Raw genomic sequence first — 21,305 nt, 5'->3', positions numbered from 1 at the left:
TTATTACCATTATTATTATTTATTATTATAGCGCCATTTATTTCATGGCACTATACATGTGAAAAGGGGTATATATAATAAAAAATAACGAGTACAGTAATCTTAAACAATACAAGTCACGACTTTATACTTGCATTAAACTGTACTATGTGGCAGATTTTTAGCGCAAAATCCACAACACTCTCACTGTGTCTGAAATGGCCTAAAGGTTGTTCGCTACCGGCCGTCCTTTCTTTTCACTGCGTCCTCCATGCAGGTTAATTTACTCACTTGACCTTGCGGTAGAAGAAATCTCAGGTCAAATATAAGCAATACTGGGGTAAATGAGATTAGTGTCACTTATTTACATATAAAGTCACAACAGATTTGGAAAAAATACCTTTAAACTCAACAGTAAAGTGACACAAAGGCACAGTTACCAGGCTTATATATGAAACAATATAAAACGTGTGGTCTTACTGCACTGAAACTGATTCAAGCCTAATATTTACGTGAAAAGGCTAAAATCTGCTATAGATCTGTAAGCATATATTAATATAAAAGTGGTTATTTTTATTGAAGTCAGCTGGTCTAAGCTGCAATACACGATATAGCCCATGAACAGAGGTGGCGCTGTTTCTTGAAAGCAGCACACTGTTCTTTTCTTTTAATGCTGGTCTAATCCTTTAAAGGGATATTCCCAGAATTACATAATTGTTCCTGAAACACAGTAAATGTATAGTAAGTACACAGATAAAGTCCAACACATACAATTTCTTTCTTGAACCTTTGTGTCTTTTTTCATGCTCCGCAGTGCATCCAATTTCACACAGCTGAGTGGGTGGTCCTATGTACGTTGTCTGATAGTGTACTGTACTCTGTCGGACTAGTTTTATCTTCTATCTATATCAGTAGCTGCCTGATTTTACAATGTTAGCTGGTTATAGCAGAGCTCAACTCTCCCGCCTCTTCCAGAACTGCTGTGAGAAGCTGTGTTCAACTGCTGACAAATCAGGTTTCTGAAGCTGCAAATGCTGCTCCGTTGATGCATCTATCAGAAGATAATCCTCAGCCATGTGCATCAATATAGTGGTATTAGAAGTTTCATGTAACTGGTTTCTCAGCAGTAGACAGTCTGTCTTAAGCCCCATCCTGCAATATACATAGTAACATACATAGTTTTTAAGGTTGAGGGAAGACTTTAAGTCCATCTAGTTCAACCCATAACCTAACCAAACATGCCCTAACATGTTGATCCAGAGGAAGGCAAAAAAAAACCATGTGGCAAAGAGTAAGCTCCACCTTGGGGAAAAAAATTCCTTCCCGACTCCACATACGGCAATCAGACTAGTTCCCTGGATCAACCTATCAAGGAATCTAGTATATATACCCTGTAACATTATACTTTTCAAGAAAGGCATCCAGTCCCCTCTTAAATTTTAGTAATGAATCACTCATTACAACATCATACGGCAGAGAGTTCCATAGTCTCACTGCTCTTACAGTAAAGAATCCGCGTCTGTTATTATGCTTAAACCTTCTTTCCTCCAGACGTAGAGGATGCCCCCTTGTCCCTGTCTCAGGTCTATGATTAAAAAGATCATTTTATCCTCTCAGCCTCTCTGTTCAGAGCCCCATCCTGCAGTACAACTCTCCTCGCAGCCCCATGTATACAGCCCCATCCTGCAGTACATCTCTCCTCGCAGTCCCATGTATAAAGCCCCATCCTGCAGTACATCTCTCCTCGCAGCTCCATGTATACAGCCCCATCCTGCAGTACATCTCTCCTCGCAGCCCCATGTATACAGCCCCATTCTGCAGTACATCTCTCCTCGCAGCCCCATGTATACAGCCCCATCCTGCAGTACATCACTCCTCGCAGCCCCATGTATACAGCCCCATCCTGCAGTACATATCTCCTCGCAGCCCCATGTATACAGCCCCATCCTGCAGTACATCTCTCCTCGCAGCCCCATGTATACAGCCCCATCCTGCAGTACATCTCTCCTCGCAGCCCCATGTATACAGCCCCATCCTGCAGTACATCTCTCCTCGCAGCCCCATGTAAACAGCCCCATCCTGCAGTACATCTCTCCTCGCAGCCCCATGCATACAGCCCCACCCTGCAGTACATCTCTCCTCGCAGCCCCATGTATACAGCCCCATACTGCAGTACATCTCTCCTCGCAGCCCCATGTATACAGCCCCATCCTGCAGTACATCTCTCCTCGCAGCCCCATGTATACAGCCCCATCCTGCAGTACATCTCTCCTCGCAGCCCCATGTATATAGCCCCATCCTGCAGTACATATCTCCTCGCAGCCCCATGTATACAGCCCCATCCTGCAGTACATCTCTCCTCGCAGCCCTACGTATACAGCCCCATTCTGCAGTACATCTCTCCTCGCAGCCCCATGTATACAGCCCCATCCTGCAGCACATCTCTCCTCGCAGCCCCATATATACAGCCCCATCCTGCAGTACATCTCTCCTCGTAGTCCCATGTATACAGCCCCATCCTGCAGTACATCTCTCCTCGCAGTCCCATGTATAAAGCCCCATCCTGCAGTACATCTCTCCTCGCAGCTCCATGTATACAGCCCCATCCTGCAGTACATCTCTCCTCGCAGTCCCATGTATAAAGCCCCATCCTTCAGTACATCTCTCCTCGCAGCTCCATGTATACAGCCCCATCCTGCAGTACATCTCTCCTCGCAGCCCCATGTATACAGCCCCATCCTGCAGTACATCTCTCCTCGCAGTCCCATGTATACAGCCCCATCCTGCAGTACATCTCTCCTCGCAGTCCCATGTATAAAGCCCCATCCTGCAGTACATCTCTCCTCGCAGCTCCATGTATACAGCCCCATCCTGCAGTACATCTCTCCTCGCAGTCCCATGTATAAAGCCCCATCCTGCAGTACATCTCTCCTCGCAGCCCCATGTATACAGCCCCATCCTGCAGTACATCTCTCCTCGCAGCCCCGTGTATACAGCCCCATCCTGCAGTACATCTCTCCTCGCAGCCCCATGTATATAGCCCCATCCTGCAGTACATCTCTCCTCGCAGCCCCATGTATACAGCCCCATCCTGCAGTACATCTCTCCTCGCAGCCCCATGTATATAGCCCCATCCTGCAGTACATATCTCCTCGCAGCCCCATGTATACAGCCCCATCCTGCAGTACATCTCTCCTCGCAGCCCTACGTATACAGCCCCATTCTGCAGTACATCTCTCCTCGCAGCCCCATGTATACAGCCCCATCCTGCAGTACATCTCTCCTCGCAGCCCCATATATACAGCCCCATCCTGCAGTACATCTCTCCTCGTAGTCCCATGTATACAGCCCCATCCTGCAGTACATCTCTCCTCGCAGTCCCATGTATAAAGCCCCATCCTGCAGTACATCTCTCCTCGCAGCTCCATGTATACAGCCCCATCCTGCAGTACATCTCTCCTCGCAGCTCCATGTATACAGCCCCATCCTGCAGTATATCTCTCCTCGCAGCTCCATGTATACAGCCCCATCCTGCAGTACATCTCTCCTCGCAGCCCCGTGTATACAGCCCCATCCTGCAGTATATCTCTCCTCGCAGTCCCATGTATAAAGCCCCATCCTGCAGTACATCTCTCCTCACAGCCCCATGTATACAGCCCCATCCTGCAGTACGTCACTCCTCATAGTTACCAGCACACCTGTACACCACTGCTTTCTGGTGTGAGCTCGTGCACTGTAATGAAGGAAAATCCGCCCCTTTCTGTGACATCATCTGGGAGAGACTTCACTGCGCATGATCGCCCAGGAGCCCAGGAACGTTCCCCGGATGGTTCCAGTAACAACTAGAAGGTACATAAAGCCTGGAGGGGCATCCTTAATGGTGTGACATGTGCAAAACAGGGTAGATTTAAAACGGAGTTACGGTATATTGGCACATATTAATAAATATATGTGTACATTATTACAAGATCACACTGTGATTTTGGGAATAACCCTTAAAGGATGAAATGTAATTTGCCCACAGCCACCAACTGTGGGAGCTTAATAAAGATCTTAATAGCCCCATTGAACTCAGTAATAAATTCATCTTGGGTATAATGACTCCTATTTACTGCGACAGAGAGGTAAGCCATTGCGGCAAGTAGGGAGGCGTTGGACTGGCTATACAATGATGCAGTTTATAACATTCCCAACCTTACATGCACACGCTGGGATCTCCTGAGCACTCCTTATTGGTGGCTTTCTCCTTAGGGGAATTAAAGGGTTCAAGGATTTGGAGCTTTATGTCAGAAAAGCACAATGAAGTCAGCACAGAGTTTAGGACTTTTTCTAGACAATACAAAAAAAATGTGTATATATATATATATATATATATATATATATATATATATATATATATATATGTATATAATTTATCTGATGCATCCAATATTTCTCTCGCCATCTGATTTTTACATATATACAATATCGATTTCTGGGAAATATACCAGATACTATGTTCTAAGAAAACACTCCGTACCAAGAAGTAATTCTAGTCATATGTGTATTGCTGATAAGCTCCTCAGGCTCTCAAAGGTTTGGAGATATGAACAAATCTATAAGTGTACCCTTCAATCTGCAACGCCACATAGCTGTCAGGGTGATTATAATGGTGTGATCACTACACATGCTAGATGTTCTCTTTTCCAATACTATTGCAGAAATCACTGAGCTTCAGCATCGGAGCTGCGGTGCTCAGGGGACCGTGTCTGCACCGAGAGGTCACATCCCAGAAGAGAGATTTTTACATCCTTTCCCTTTAATGAATGTTGTAAAATGTAAGATATAAATCAAAAAGGTGAAAACATATGACGGAGGAGCTGGTAGGATCCAGTTACCCGGGGCTCCCACAGTTGCGACATTTCCTTCTAGCCCTGGAGAAAGATGAATAAAATATAAGCAGATGCAATAATTTGCCTTTTGTTGACGTGTTTATGGCACGGGGGCCGCAGCAGGGCCGTATACATTCCTGGGCACCGGTATATTACACACACCTAATTAATACCATCGGCACAGGAGCCTTGTTAGTTCCATAAACAGATTCATCTATTCCTAGACATTTCTGCATTTTGATTAGCATCTTACAATAATGCACAGACCACGACGTGGTGGTTGTTCATCTTCTGTGCAGGCTCAATATTAATCCCATATATTTGCATATTTATACCTAATTAAAATGTTACTGACCTAGTGAAACTTATGCAGAGAGTAATCAAAGCTTAACTAGTGTGAGAATAGAAATATATATAGTACTATGCAAAAGTTATAGGTTGGTGCAAAAAATAGCTTCTCTTTTGTTCATTCACTTGGTAAATTGATAAATACTATTAACATTTCTATTTTTTTATAGCACTTCTTACTGTATACATACTGTACATGTGTGTGATTATGTTGGCTACTCCCATTAAAGTTTTTAAACATTAAGTGTGTGTACATGTATGTATTATTGTGTGAGTGTATTAATATACTCACCTACCCCTGCTCTCTCCGGGCAGGGGAGCAACACAGGGATAGCACAGGTTCAGTCTTTTCCTCCTCAAGACACAAACCACTGGAGATCCTATCTCCAGCCCTACTGAACAACTACTGCTTCTGGAGGCCAGCTACTTAAGCCCCAGAGCACGCCCCGGGGTGGAGATAAGGTGGACATCCTCCCACCCGCTCTATGGTTGTCCAAATAAAACTCAGCGCATTACACAAATTAGCTGTTAACTCCCCACTGCACTTAGTGTGCCGGAGGAAAATCTCTGGGTTTTATATCACTGATGCCATTAGGCACAGTGAAACATATCTCCCCTCCAGCACTTTACCAGTGACTTTGTCACAGAAGTTTCTGGCTCACGCATAGGTTATATGGTGAGAGAGCAGCAGTAGGTGAGTGCATTAATACACTCAAACTACATTGCATGCAAATATACACACATTTAATGAAAAAAAAACTTAGAGTGCTTCTTTAAAAGCAACCCCTAGAAGTCTATGAGAAACTGAGCATGTGTAAAGGACAGCAGAGCGCGGCTCATGGTGTAGCAGATGCTGTACAGGCCTGACAGGACACAATCATGGCATTAAAAGCACTTTGTGATATTTTCCACACATGTATTTATGTATCTCATAATGAAAGAAAATCTGAAATCCTGAGATGTCTTTCCTCTCCGGCTATAAAGCCATGTATGGTCCCCATCGTTAGGTCAGTCCATGGGCAGATTTCCTTTGAACGTGTCACCAGAACATCACCTAGTATTTAAAACAGATTTCATGTGAAATATATTTTTTGCAAATCAAAACCTTTCAAGATAATAATAATAATAATTTTATTTATATAGCGCCAACATATTCCGCAGCGCTTTACAAATTATAGAGGGGACTTGTACAGACAATAGACATTACAGCATAACAGAAATCACAGTTCAAAACAGATACCAGGAGGAATGAGGCCCCTGCTCGCAAGCTTACAATCTATGAGGAAAAGAGGAGACACGAGAGGTGGATGGTAACAGTTGCTTTCGTTGTTCGATCAGCCATAGTGTAAGGCTCGGGTGTTCATGTAAAGCTGCATGAACCAGTACACTGCCTAAGTATGTAGCAGTACAGACACAGAGGGCTATTAACTGCATAAAGTGTATGAGAACATGATGCGAGGAACCTGATTATGGGTTTTTTTTTTGTTTGTTTGTTTTTTTAATGGGCCACACAGGGATAGTTAGGTTAATGCGTTGAGGCGGTAGGCCAACCTGAACAAATTAGTTTTTAGGGCACGCTTAAAACTGTGGGGATTGGGGATTAATCGTATTAACCTTGGTAGTGCATTCCAAAGAGTCGGCGCAGCACGTGTAAAGTCTTGGAGACGGGAGTGGGAGGTTCTGATTATTGAGGATGCTAACCTGAGGTCATTTGCGGAGCAGAGGGCACGGGTAGGTTGGTAGACTGAGACCAGAGAGGAAATATAGGGTGGTGCTGAGCCATGGAGTGCTTTGTGGATGAGGGTAGTAGTTTTGTAATGGATTCTGGAGTGGATGGGTAGCCAGTGTAATGACTGGCACAAGGTAGAGGCATCGGTGTAACGGTTGGTGAGGAATATGATCCTGGCAGCAGCATTCAGGACAGATTGGAGCGGGGAGAGTTTGGTAAGAGGGAGGCCGATTAGTAGAGAGTTACAATAGTGCAGACGAGAATGAATAAGTGAGACAGTAAGAGTTTTTGCAGAATCGAAAGTAAGAAAAGGGCGAATTCTAGAAATGTTTTTGAGATGCAGATAAGAAGAGAGAGCCAGTGATCGGATGTGGGGGGGAATGAAAGCTCCGAATCAAGTATGACCCCAAGGCAGAGGGCATGTTGCTTTGGAGTAATGGTGGAACCGCACACGGAGATGGCAATGTCAGGCAAAGGTAGGTTAGTAGAGGGAGAGAACACGAGGAGTTCAGTTTTTGACAGGTTCAATTTCAGATAGAGGGAGGACATGATGTTAGAAACAGTGGTAAGACAATCACTGGTGTAAAAAGGTCGGCGTGATAACAGGAGAAGAAGTGTATAATTGGGTGTCGTCAGCAAAGAGATGGTACTGGAAACCAAATCTACTGAATGTTTGTCCAATAGGGGCAGTATACAAAGAGAAGAGGAGGGGGCCTAGGACTGATCCTTGAGGAACCCCAACAGTAAGGGGAAGGTGAGAGGAGGAGGAACCAGCAAAAGAAACAGTGAAGGAGCGGTCAGAGAGATAGGAGGAGAACCAGGAGAGAACGGTGTCCTTGAGGCTGCTGGAACAAAGCAAAGTGAGGAGGAGCTGATGATCCACAGTGTCGAATGCTGCGGACAGATCCAGGAGAATTAGCATGGAGTAGTGACCATTAGATTTAGCTGTTAGTAGGTCATTAGAGACTTTAGTGAGGGCAGTTTCAGTAGAGTGTAAAGAGCGGAAACCAGATTGAAGAGGGTCGAGAAGAGAGTTATCTGAGAGATAGCTGGTAAGACGGGAGTGGACCAGGCGTGCGAGGAGTTTGGAGATGAAGGGAAGATTAGAGACAGGTCTATAATTTGCGGGTTCAGTTTTGATCGAGGGATGGTTTTTTAAGTAATGGATGTATGATGGCATGCTTAAATGAGGATGGAAAAATACCGGAAGTGAGAGAAAGGTTGAATATTTTTGTTAGGTGAGAGGTGACAGCTGGGGCAAGGGACTGGAGGAGATGTGACGGAATGGGGTCACTGGTGCAAGTGGTTGGGCGAGAAGATGCAACGAGCCTGATTACTTCTTCTGTAACTGGTTCAAAGTCAGAGAGTGAACTAGATGCAGTTGGGGAGGGAGGACAGTGCATGGTATGAAGAGATTGGGAGATGATTTCTGTTATGATCTGGTGACCTTGGAGCCGCATGAAACTTTCTCTGGAGTCGGTGGAACCTGTACTGACCGCAAATCCTGAACTAACACCGCAACTAGAAGTAGCCGTGGGGTGTGCCTAACAAACCCTAGACACCTCGACACAGCCGGAGGACTAAATACCCCTATAGATGGAAATAGGAATGCTACCTTGCCTCAGAGCAGACCCCCAAAGAATAGGCAGCCCCCCACGAATAATGACTGTGAGTAGGAGAAGAATAGACACACACAGGTAGAAAACAGGATTTAGCAAAAGAGGCCACTCTAGCTAAATAGGAAAGGATAGGACAGATTACTAGGCGGTCAGTATTAAAACCCTTCCAAAATATCCACAGCAGATAATACAAAATGTTCCACAATCTAACTAAAGACATGGAATGTATATCTGCCACTCCAGAGAATCCAACAAGACTGAGAAAATACTGACACAATCTAAGCTGGACAAGAAAACACAAAGAATAGCACTGAATTGTGAAGCACACAGCATGTGTGCCACAGAAAAAAAAAACAGACACTTATCTTTGCTGATTTGGCAGAAAGGCAGGAGGAACCAGGCAGAGGTCCAACACCTCCCAACAACAATTGACAACTGGCAAGGACTAATGAGTCCTGCACACCTAAATACCCCAGTCAGAACTGCAATCGCAGACACACCTGACCAGGACTACAACCCAGGGACAACTGCATTACCACCTACTACCACCGGAGGGAACCCAAAAGCAGAATTCACAACAGTACCCTCCCCTTGAGGAGGGGTCACCGAACCCTCACCAGCGCCCCCAGGCCGATCAGGACGAGCCAGATGAAAGGCACGGACCAAATCAGCAGCATGGACATCAGAAGCAAAATCCCAAGAATTATCCTCCTGGCCATAACCCTTCCATTTGACAAGATACTGAAGCCTCCGCCTCGAAAAACGAGAATCCAAAATTTTCTCAACCACATACTCCAACTCCCCGTCAACTAAAACAGGGGCTGGAGGATCAACAGAGGGAACAACGGGCACCACATATTTCCGCAATAAAGATCTATGGAAGACATTATGGATAGCAAAAGAGGCCGGAAGCGCCAATCGAAAAGACACCGGATTAATCATCTCAGAAATCCTATAAGGACCAATAAACCGAGGCTTAAACTTAGGGGAAGAGACCTTCATAGGAACATGACGGGAAGACAACCAAACCAAATCCCCAACCCGAAGCCGGGAACCAACACACCGACGACGGTTAGCAAAACGTTGAGCCTCCTCCTGAGACAACACCAAATTGTCCACCACATGAGCCCAAATCTGCTGCAACCTGTCAACCACAGAATCCACACCAGGACAGTCAGAAGGCTCAACCTGCCCAGAAAAAAAACGAGGATGAAAACCAAAATTACAAAAAAAAGGCGAAACCAAAGTAGCCGAATAAGCCCGATTATTAAGGGCAAACTCGGCCAATGGCAAAAAGGCCACCCAATCATCCTGATCGGCAGACACAAAGCATCTCAAATAAGTCTCCAAAGTCTGATTAGTTCGCTCGGTCTGGCCATTTGTCTGAGGATGAAATGCAGAAGAAAAAGACAAATCAATGCCTAGCCTAGCACAAAAGACCCGCCAAAACCTAGAAACAAACTGGGAACCTCTGTCGGACACAATATTCTCCGGAATACCATGCAAACGAACCACATGCTGAAAAAATAACGGAACCAACTCTGAAGAGGAAGGCAATTTAGGCAAAGGCACCAAATGAACCATCTTAGAAAACCGGTCACAAACAACCCAGATAACCGACATCCTCTGGGAAACCGGAAGATCAGAAATAAAATCTATAGAAATATGCGTCCAGGGCCTCTCAGGGACCGGCAATGGCAAAAGTAACCCACTAGCACGGGAACAACAAGGCTTGGCCCGCGCACAAGTCCCACAGGACTGCACAAAAGAACGCACATCACGTGACAACGAAGACCACCAAAAGGACCTACCAACCAAATCTCTGGTACTAAAAATACCAGGATGACCAGCCAACACAGAACAGTGAACCTCAGAAATCACTCTACTAGTCCATCTGTCAGGAACAAACAATTTCCCCACAGGACAGCGGTCAGGTCTATCAGCCTGAAATTCTTGAAGAACCCGCCATAAATCAGGGGAAATGGCAGAAAGGACCACCCCTTCTTTCAGAATGCCGACCGGTTCAAGGACCTCAGGAGAATCAGGCAAAAAACTCCTAGAAAGGGCATCAGCCTTAATATTCTTAGAACCCGGAAGATACGAAACCATGAAATCAAAACGGGAAAAAAACAAGGACCATCGAGCCTGTCTAGGACTCAGCCGTTTGGCAGACTCGAGGTAAATCAAATTCTTATGATCGGTCAGGACCACAATACGGTGCTTAGCTCCCTCAAGCCAATGTCGCCACTCCTCAAACGCCCACTTCATAGCCAACAACTCCCGATTGCCGACATCATAATTGCGTTCAGCAGGCGAAAACTTGCAGGAGAAGGCACACGGTTTCATCAAAGAACCAACAGAATCCCTCTGAGACAAAACGGCCCCTGCCCCAATCTCAGAAGCATCAACCTCAACCTGAAACGGAAGAGAAACATCTGGTTGGCGCAACACCGGAGCAGAAGTAAATCGGCGTTTAAGCTCCTGAAAGGCAGAGACAGCCGCAGAGGACCAATTCGCCACATCAGCGCCTTTTTTCGTCAAATCAGTCAAGGGTTTAACCACGCTGGAGAAGTTAGCAATGAAACGGCGATAAAAATTTGCAAAACCCAAAAATCTCTGAAGGCTCTTCACGGATGTGGGTTGAATCCAATCATGAATGGCCTGAACCTTAACCGGATCCATCTCCATAGATGAGGGAGAAAAAATAAAGCCCAAAAAAGAAACCTTCTGCACCCCAAAGAGACACTTAGACCCCTTCACAAACAAAGCATTGTCATGAAGGATCTGAAATACCATCCTGACCTGTTCCACATGAGACTTCCAATCATCGGAAAAAATCAAAATATCGTCCAAATATACAATCAAGAATTTATCAATATAAGTCCGGAAGATATCATGCATGAAGGATTGAAAAACAGATGGAGCGTTAGTGAGCCCGAATGGCATCACAAGGTATTCAAAATGGCCTTCGGGCGTATTAAATGCAGTTTTCCATTCATCACCCTGCTTAATACGAACAAGATTATATGCCCCCCGAAGGTCAATCTTCGTAAACCAACTAGCCCCCTTAATCCTAGCAAACAAATCGGAAAGCAAAGGTAAAGGGTATTGAAACTTGACCGTGATCTTATTCAAGAGGCGATAATCAATACAAGGTCTCAAGGAGCCATCCTTCTTAGCAAGAAAAAAAAAACCTGCTCCCAACGGTGAAGAAGATGGCCGAATATGCCCTTTCTCCAAAGACTCCTTAACATAACTCCGCATGGCGGTATGTTCAGGCACAGACAGGTTGAAAAGTCGGCCCTTAGGAAACTTACTGCCTGGAATCAAGTCAATCGCACAATCACAGTCCCTGTGCGGTGGAAGGGAACTGGACTTGGGCTCATCGAATACATCCTGAAAATCAGACAAAAACTCTGGAATTTCAGAAGAGGAAGAAGAGGAGATTGACATCAAAGGAACATCATTATGAACCCCCTGACAACCCCAACTAGTCACAGACATAGATTTCCAATCCAACACAGGATTATGTACCTGCAACCACGGGAAACCCAGCACGATAACATCATGCAAATTATGCAACACCATAAATCAACAATCTTCCTGATGGGCTGGCGCCATGTGCATGGTCACCTGTGTCCAAAACTGGGGCTTATTTTTAGCCAAAGGTGTAGCATCAATCCTCCTTAAAGGAATAGGGTTCTGCAAAGGCTGCAAGGGAAAACCACAACGTCTGGCAAACTCAAAATCCATTAAGTTCAAGGCGGCGCCTGAATCCACAAACGCCATGACAGAAAATGATGACAATGAGCAGATCAAGGACACCGATAACAGAAATTTAGGTTGTACAGTACTGATAGTAAATGAACTAGCGATCCTTTTTGTCCGCTTAGGGCAGACTGAAATGACATGAGAAGCGTCGCCACAATAATAACACAACCTATTCTGACATCTGAATCCTTGTCGTTCCGTTCTAGACAAAATCCTATCATACTGCATTGGCTCAGGACTTTGCTCTAAGGACGACGCCACAGCGCGCACAGTTTGACGCTCCCGCAAGCGCCGATCAATCTGAATGGCCAGAGACATAGAATCACTCAGACCGGAAGGCGTGGGAAACCCCACCATAACATCTGTAACGGATTCAGAAAGACCCTTTCTGACAATTGCCGCCAAAGCATCATCATTCCATTTAGTCAACACAGACCATTTTCTAAATTTCTGACAATACAATTCTGCCGCCTCTTGACCCTGAGACAGGGCCAACAAGGTTTTCTCTGCTTGATCCACAGAATTCGGTTCATCATATAATAATCCTAAAGCCTGAAAAAAGGAATCTACATTAAGCAAGGCCGGATTCCCAGATTCCAGGGAAAATGCCCAATCCTGTGGATCGCCACGCAGCAGGGAGATGACAATTTTAACCTGCTGAATGGAATCACCAGAGGATCGCGGTCTCAGAGCAAAAAACAGTTTACAATTGTTTTTAAAACCCCAAAATTTGGACCTATCACCAAAAAACAAATCAGGAGTAGGAATCTTCGGCTCTAAAGCAGGAGTCTGAACAAAATAATCAGAAATACCCTGTACCCTAGCAGCAAGCTGGTCTACACGAGAAGCTAATTCCTGAACATCCATGCTGGCACAAGACTCCTCAGCCACCCATAGATAAAGAGGGAAGAAAAGACAAAACAGACTGCAGAAAAAAAAAATGGCTCAACACCTTTCTTCCCTTCTTCTGAGATGCATTTAACTCATTATTGGCCAGTTGTACTGTTATGATCTGGTGACCTTGGAGCCGCATGAAACTTTCTCTGGAGTCGGTGGAACCTGTACTGACCGCAAATCCTGAACTAACACCGCAACTAGAAGTAGCCGTGGGGTGTGCCTAACAAACCCTAGACACCTCGACACAGCCGGAGGACTGTAGATGGAAATAGGAATGCTACCTTGCCTCAGAGCAGACCCCCAAAGAATAGGCAGCCCCCCACGAATAATGACTGTGAGTAGGAGAAGAATAGACACACGCAGGTAGAAAACAGGATTTAGCAAAAGAGGCCACTCTAGCTAAATAGGAAAGGATAGGACAGATTACTAGGCAGTCAGTATTAAAACCCTTCCAAAATATCCACAGCAGATAATACAAAAAGTTCCACAATCTAACTAAAGACATGGAATGTATATCTGCCACTCCAGAGAATCCAACAAGACTGAGAAAATACTGACACAATCTAAGCTGGACAAGAAAACACAAAGAATAGCACTGAATTGTGAAGCACACAGCATGTGTGCCACAGAAAAAAAAACCAGACGCTTATCTTTGCTGATTTGGCAGAAAGGCAGGAGGAACCAGGCAGAGGTCCAACACCTCCCAACAACAATTGACAACTGGCAAGGACTAATGAATCCTGCACACCTAACTACCCCAGTCAGAACTGCAATCAGCAGACACACCTGACCAGGACTGCAACCCAGGGACAACTGCATTACCACCTACTACCACCAGAGGGAACCCAAAAGCAGAATTCACAACAGATTTCCTGTCGAATGTGGTCAATTTTTTCTTTAAAGTAATTGGCCAGATCGTCAGCGCGGAGATCCGTGGTTGGGGCCTGCACTCTTGGGTTGAGTAGGGACTGGAAAGTGGCAAAGAGACGTTTAGGGTTATTGGATAGTGAGGTGATGAGGGTGTTGAAATAGGTTTGTTTGGAGAGGTGAAGGGCAGAGTTGTATGTTTTATAGCATGAACTTATAATGGATGAAATCTTCGGGTAGATTAGATTTTCTCCACAGACGTTCGGCGCACCTGGAGCACCGCTGCAGGAAGCGCATTTGCAACGTGTGCCACGGTTGTCGCTGTCTGTGCCAAGTTGTTCTATGTATAGGAGGTGCAGCTTCATCCAGGGCACTTTGCAGGGTTTCATTGTAATGCTTCAGAGCAGAATCAGGACATGAGATGGAGGAGATTGGGGCCAATGAGGACTGCAAGTTCTTCATAAGTTTCTGGGTGTTAATGATATATTTTACCCAAATGTCTATGTTCTATTTCGCTCAGGTTATGATCCTGAAGACAACGTTACCTTGAAGGTCTGGTATGCTTATTTTGTTGGCATTGGCTGAATGCCAGATTTAGTTTAACCAATGTACAGGTCGGTAAATGTGATGGTGGTCTAGTAGCCCCTAATTTGTACCATTATTTTTTAGCACAGTGGTTGGTATATGGCCACTGGCGCATTTATATAGAAATGAGTAATGGGGCGGCTGCTTTAGGAGGTGCACTGATGGGCTTACTATGAAGGTCTCATCTATTAATCCATCCTCACCAGTACCTCTGCCTCTGAAGACACTGGACAAAGATAGGAGGAAGGCACGGGATGTGCTGCGAACATCTGATATGCTAACTAGAGGCAAAGAACAACCCCAGCTACAAAGAAGATGGGACGATGCGTAAAATGAAAAGAAAACAAGAATACAATGATTTGGAAATGACTTATAACCATATTTTACAACAAAAATACAATATATTTTACAACCAAGCCTAGAACACACACAGACTGTGTATAAAAAAAAGTATGTTAGAGATGAAGGGTCTCACCATCTAAAGTACACAATGTCATCAGAAGATTAAGAGATTGTAGAGAAATCCATGTGCACAAGGCCAACAGTCAACATCGGACACTCGTAACCTACTGGCCCCCAGGCGGCACTGCATGAAACGCAGGCATGATTCAGTCATGCAAATCAATGCATGGGCTCAGGAATACTTCCAGAAATCATTGTCTGTGGGCACAGCTCGCTGTGCAATCTAAACATACAAGTTAAAGCTACCGTATATAATGTGAATAAGAAGCCAACACAATCTACAAACGCTGCTGTCTACTCTTGGCCAAAGCTCATATACAAAGGACCAAGGAAAGATGGAAAACTATTGTGGTCAAATTAATCAAAATTTTAAATTATTTATGGAAACCACAGAAGCCTCATCCTGCAGACTCAAGAGCAGAGGAACCATCCAGCTGGTTATCAGCCCACAGTTCAAAAGTAGTGATGAGCGAATATACTCGTTACTCGAGATTTCCCAAGCACGAGTATTTTTTAGTGCTCGGAGATTTAGTTTTTATTGCCGCAGCTGAATGATTTACATCTGTTACCCAGCATAAGTACATGTGGGGGTTTCCTGGTTGCTAGGGAATCCCCACATGTATTTATGCTGGCTAACAGATGTAAATCATTCAGCTGTGGCAATAAAAACTAAATTTCTGAGCACAAAAAAATACTTGGAGGACCCCCGAGCATGCTCGAGAAATCTCGAGTAACGAGTATATTTGCTCATCACTATTCAAAAACCTGCATCTGTGATGGCATGGGGCTGCATTACTGCCTATGGCATGGGCAGCTTACACAACTTGAAGGGCACTATCAACGCTGAGCATTATATAGTGGTTTTAGAACAACATATGCTCCATCCAGACAATGTCTATTTCCGGAAATACCTTGCATATTTCATCAAGACAGTGCTAAACCACACGCAGCATCCATCACAATGGCCAAACAACACAGAAGAAGAGTTTGGGTGATGATCCGGCCACATGCAGTCCACACATTGCAACAGCAGAAAACATTTGGTGCATTAGGGAACGCAAAATCTAGCAAAAAACAAACACGTTTTTAAATGAGTGGATTTTTTCAAATGAAATGGAAGAATATATAAACTTTCTGATCTGTGGTATATGCTCTGTTGTGAGTAAAATGTAAGGGATTTCCAAGTCATAGTATTCTTCTTTTCTTTACATTTTACTCACAATATCAACTGGGAATTGTACAAGGAACTACACAGAACAGCTGATGACAATACTCACACTATGAATACATGATTACACTATTTCATATCAAATGACTCTAACTGGAGTATATCTCTATATTACCCATAACTAGTGAAAACAACATACCTAGCAATCACTAATAAATGTATTAAAACATAAGAAAAATTAAGTACACAAACATTAATTACCATATGTCAAAATGAATCACAATGTGCCCATTCCAATCACATGTAATAAATATTCTATTATAAGATATGAAATAACCAATTGCTCCAATCGCTATAGAAATGGATATCTTATGTAGATCATGGTCAAGAAGACTTTACATGTAATACCCACCAAACACCATATCATATTTTTAACTCTTTTTATGTTTTTTTATTTCTAATAATAATAAAAAACAAACACATTGGGCATTAACTAAGACTGCAACTTCATGTTGGGCATAACCCTTTTAAGGTCTGATATGTTTTACCAAGCTAAATTAGAAGTAGGACCAAATTGGGAGTTTTGTGAAAACCAATGTATATTGAATTATTGCATTTTTCTTCCTCTTTCTCTTCAAAGAAAGTGCTAAGTTAAAAAAACTAAGCTTCAGTAATTATATTTACCATGTCTACTATCCCTACAAACTCTCCGTACCGTAGATGGATATGGAAAGCTCACCAAATAAAAGAGCAATAAGCAAAAATTACATATTTGTAAGTAAATTGCCAACTAAATGAAACAGAAAACGGCATAATATTACCCCGAGACTGTGTTTAAACATAAACAGGATGATCCAAAACTGTAATGGCCTCACTGTAATTAGCAAACTTGAAATGTGCACGACGAGGAAAATATTATTTAAAAATCCTTGTGGTTGGAGGAGTTAGAGGAAAAGGTTTATAATTATCTATACAATGCATGTGTGTGGTTGAAGATGTGGGGCATACAGTACACATGTCAATATACAGATGTACTGGCATAAACTGGCACAAGGAAAGTGAAATTATTTTGCAGTCTTACTACAATAATGTAGATCTACTTACTGCACTAGTAAAGGTTCACTTACTACACTCGTAAAGGTCCACTTACTGCACTAGTAAAGGTCCACTTACTACACTAGGAAAGGTCCACTTAGTGCAATAGTGTTGATCCACTTACTTTACTAGTAAAGGTCCACTTACTACACTAGTAAAATGCACTTACTGCCTAACAAAGGTCCACTTACTACACTAGTAAAGGTCCACTTACTACACTAACAAAGGTCCACTTACTACCCTAGTAAAGATCCACTTACTACACTAACAAAGGTCAACTTACTACACTAGTAAAGGTCCACTTACTACTCTAACAAAGGTCCACTTACTACCCTAGTAAAGATCCACTTACTACACTAACAAAGGTCCACTTACAACACTAGTAAAGGTCCACTTACTACACTAGTAAAGGTCCACTTACTACACTAGTAAAGGTACATTTACTCCTCTAATAAAGGTCCACTTACTGAACTAACAAAGGTTCACTTACTACACTAGTAAAGGTCCACTTACTACACTAACAAAGGTCCACTTACTACCCTAGTAAAGATCCACTTACTACACTAACAAAGGTCCACTTACAACACTAGTAAAGGTCCACTTACTACACTAGTAAAGGTCCACTTACTACACTAGTAAAGGTCCATTTACTCCTCTAATAAAGGTCCACTTACTGAACTAACAAAGGTTCACTTACTACACTAGTAAAGGTCCACTTACTACACTAACAAAGGTCCACTTACTACCCTAGTAAAGATCCACTTACTACACTAACAAAGGTCCACTTACAACACTAGTAAAGGTCCACTTACTACACTAGTAAAGGTCCACTTACTACACTAGTAAAGGTCCATTTACTCCTCTAATAAAGGTCCACTTACTGAACTAACAAAGGTTCACTTACTACACTAGTAAAGGTCTACTTACTGCACTAGTAATGGTCCACTTACTGCACTAGTAAAGGTCCATCTTTTGCAATAGTAAAGATCCACTTACTACACTAACAAAGGTCCACTTACTACACTAGTAAAGGTCCACTTACTACACTAAGGTCCAATTACAAAACTAGTAAAGGTCCACTTACTACATTAGCAAAATGCACTTCCTACACTATCAAAGGTCCACTTACTACACTAATAAAGGTCCACTTACTACACTAGTAAAGGTCCACTTACTACACTAGTAAAGGTCCACTTACTACACTAAGAAAGGTCCACTTACAAAACTAGTAAAGGTCCACTTACTACTGTACATTAGCAAAATGCACTTCCTACACTATCAAAGGTCCACTTACTACACTAATAAAGGTCAACTTACATTACTACACTAGTAAAGGTCCACTTACTACACTAGTAAAGGTTCACTTACTACACTAACAAAGGTCCACTTACTACACTAGTAAAGACCCACGTATTGGACTAGTGAAGATCCACTTACAGCACTAGTAAGGTCTATTTACTCCTCTAATAAAGGTCTACTTACTGCACTAGTAAAGGTCCACTTACTACACTTATAAAGGTCTATCTTTTGCACTAGTAAAGATCCATGTATTGGACTAATGAAGGTCCACTTACTCCACTAGTAAGGTCCACTTACTACGCTAGTAAAGATCCACTTACTGAGCTAGTAAAGATCCACTTACTGAACTAGTAAAGGTCCACTTACTGCACTAGTAAAGGTGTACAATGTGCAGCAGCGTTAAACGACCACTGAACGACCACATGTTAATTGTAGTGCAGTATAAATGCACCTTAGTATACTAAACTGTTGCAAGGAAACAGTTCCCTTATCTTCTACACAGGAAAGATATATATCTTGGTACCGTGTTAGCCAGTAGATAGAAAAATATTTAGAATTGAGAGTCCTCAGTGCTTGATACCTTTTAATGGCTAAATGAAAAGATGGTAACAAATTGCAAGCTTTCTAGACTACACAGGTCTCTTCATCAGGCAAATACTAAAAGAAATTCTGAAGAATCACATATTTATGCACAACATAGCACAGAAAAAGAAAAAAAAAGGAAAAAACCATGGTTAAGACAAGCACAGAGAAAAAGTCTTATCCATGGTTTTTTCCTTTTTTTTTTTATATGTGATTCTTCAGAATTTCTTTGTCTTTGCCTGATGAAGAGACCTGTCTAGTCTCGAAAGCTTGCAATTTGTTACCATCCATTACCAGCCATTAAAAGGTATCAACCACTGAGGACTCTCAATTCTAGATATTTTTCTTATCTTCTGCAGTCAGTTAAGGTACCTTCACACGAAACGACATCGCTAGCAATCCGTGACATTGCAGCGTCCTGGCTAGCGATATCGTTTCGTTTGACACGCAGCAGCGATCAGGATCCTGCTGTGATGTCGCTGGTCGCTGAATAAAGTCCAGAACTTTATTTGGTCGTCCTATCGCTGTGTATCGTTGTGTTTGAAAGCAAAAGCAACGATACCAGCGATGTTTTACACTGGTAACCAGGGTAAACATCGGGTTACCAAGCGCAGGGCCGCGCTTAGTAACCCGATGTTTACCCTGGTTACCAGCGTAAAAGTAAAAAAAACAAACAGCACATACTTACATGCGTCCCCCAGCGTCTGCTTCCTGACACTTACTGAGCGCCGGCCCTAAAGTGAAAGTGAAAGCACAGCGGTGTCGTCACCGCTGTGCTGTTAGGGCCGGAGCTCAGTCAGTGTCAGGAAGCAGATGCTGGGGGACGCATGTAAGTATGTGCTGTTTGTTTTTTTTACTTTTACGCTGGTAACCAGGGTAAACATCGGGTTACTAAGCGCGGCCCTGCGCTTAGCAACCCGATGTTTACCCTGGTTACCCGGGGACCTCGGCATCGTTGGTCGCTGGAGAGCGGTCTGTGTGACAGCTCTCCAGCGATCAAACAGCGACGCTGCAGCGATCGGCATCGTTGTCGCTATCGCTGCAGCGTCGCTTCGTGTGAAGGTACCTTTAGACCCTTGTTGTTATTTTCTAATCCTCACTTGACTGCCAGCTTTAGTCCAAACGAAGATGTTCACTTTAATAGCACAATAATTTAAGAAAACTTTTTATTATCTACAGTTATGTCCATATATATTTGGACAGAGACAACATTTTTCTAATTTTGGTTATAGACATTACCACAATGAATTTTAAACAAAACAATTCAGATGCAGCTGAAGTTCAGACTTTCAGCTTTCATTTGAGGGTATCCACATTAAAATTGGATGAAGGGTTTAGGAGTTTCAGCTCCTTAACATGTGCCACCCTGTTTTTAAAGGGACCAAAAGTAATTGGACAGATTAAATAATTGTAAATAAAATGTTCATTTCTTGGTTGAAAACCCTTTGTTGGCAATTACTGCCTGAAGTCTTGAACTCATGGACATCACCAGACGCTGTGTTTCCTCCTTTTTGATGCTCTGCCAGGCCTTCACTGCAGTGGTTTTCAGTTGCTGTTTGTTTGGGGGCCTTCTGTCTGAAGATTAGTCTTTAACAAGTGAAATGCATGCTCAATTGGGTTGAGATCAGGTGACTGACTTGGCCATTCAAGAATATTCCACTTCTTGGCTTTAATAGACTCCTGGGTTGCTTTGGCTTTATGTTTTGGGTCATTGTCCATCTGTAGTATGAAACGACGACCAATCAGTTTGGCTGCATTTGGCTGGATCTGAGCTCACAGTATGGCTCTGAATACCTCAGAATTCATTCGGCTGCTTCTGTCCTGTGTCACATCATCAATAAACACTAGTGACCCAGTGCCACTGGCAGCCATGCATGCCCAAGCCATCACACTGCCTCCGCCATGTTTACAGATGATGTGGTATGCTTTGGATCATGAGCTGTACCACGCCTTCGCCATACTTTTCTCTTTCCATCATTCTGGTAGAGGTTGATCTTGGTTTCATCTGTTCAAAGAATGTTATTCCAGAACTG

The 21,305-nt window shown here is 43.4% G+C and overlaps 1 protein-coding gene across 1 annotated transcript in view; it reads right to left on the bottom strand.

Annotated features, from left to right (window-relative positions):
- KIF26B (kinesin family member 26B) overlaps nt 1-21,305 on the bottom strand; it is a 521,116-nt gene that overhangs the window by 388,740 nt on the left and 111,071 nt on the right. The window lies entirely within an intron of this gene.

Source organism: Ranitomeya variabilis, chromosome 2, assembly GCF_051348905.1.
Source record: "Ranitomeya variabilis isolate aRanVar5 chromosome 2, aRanVar5.hap1, whole genome shotgun sequence".
Lineage (NCBI taxonomy): Eukaryota > Metazoa > Chordata > Amphibia > Anura > Dendrobatidae > Ranitomeya > Ranitomeya variabilis.
The sequence above is the reverse complement of the archived record's forward strand: the minus strand, read 5'-3'. Positions and strand labels throughout refer to the sequence as shown.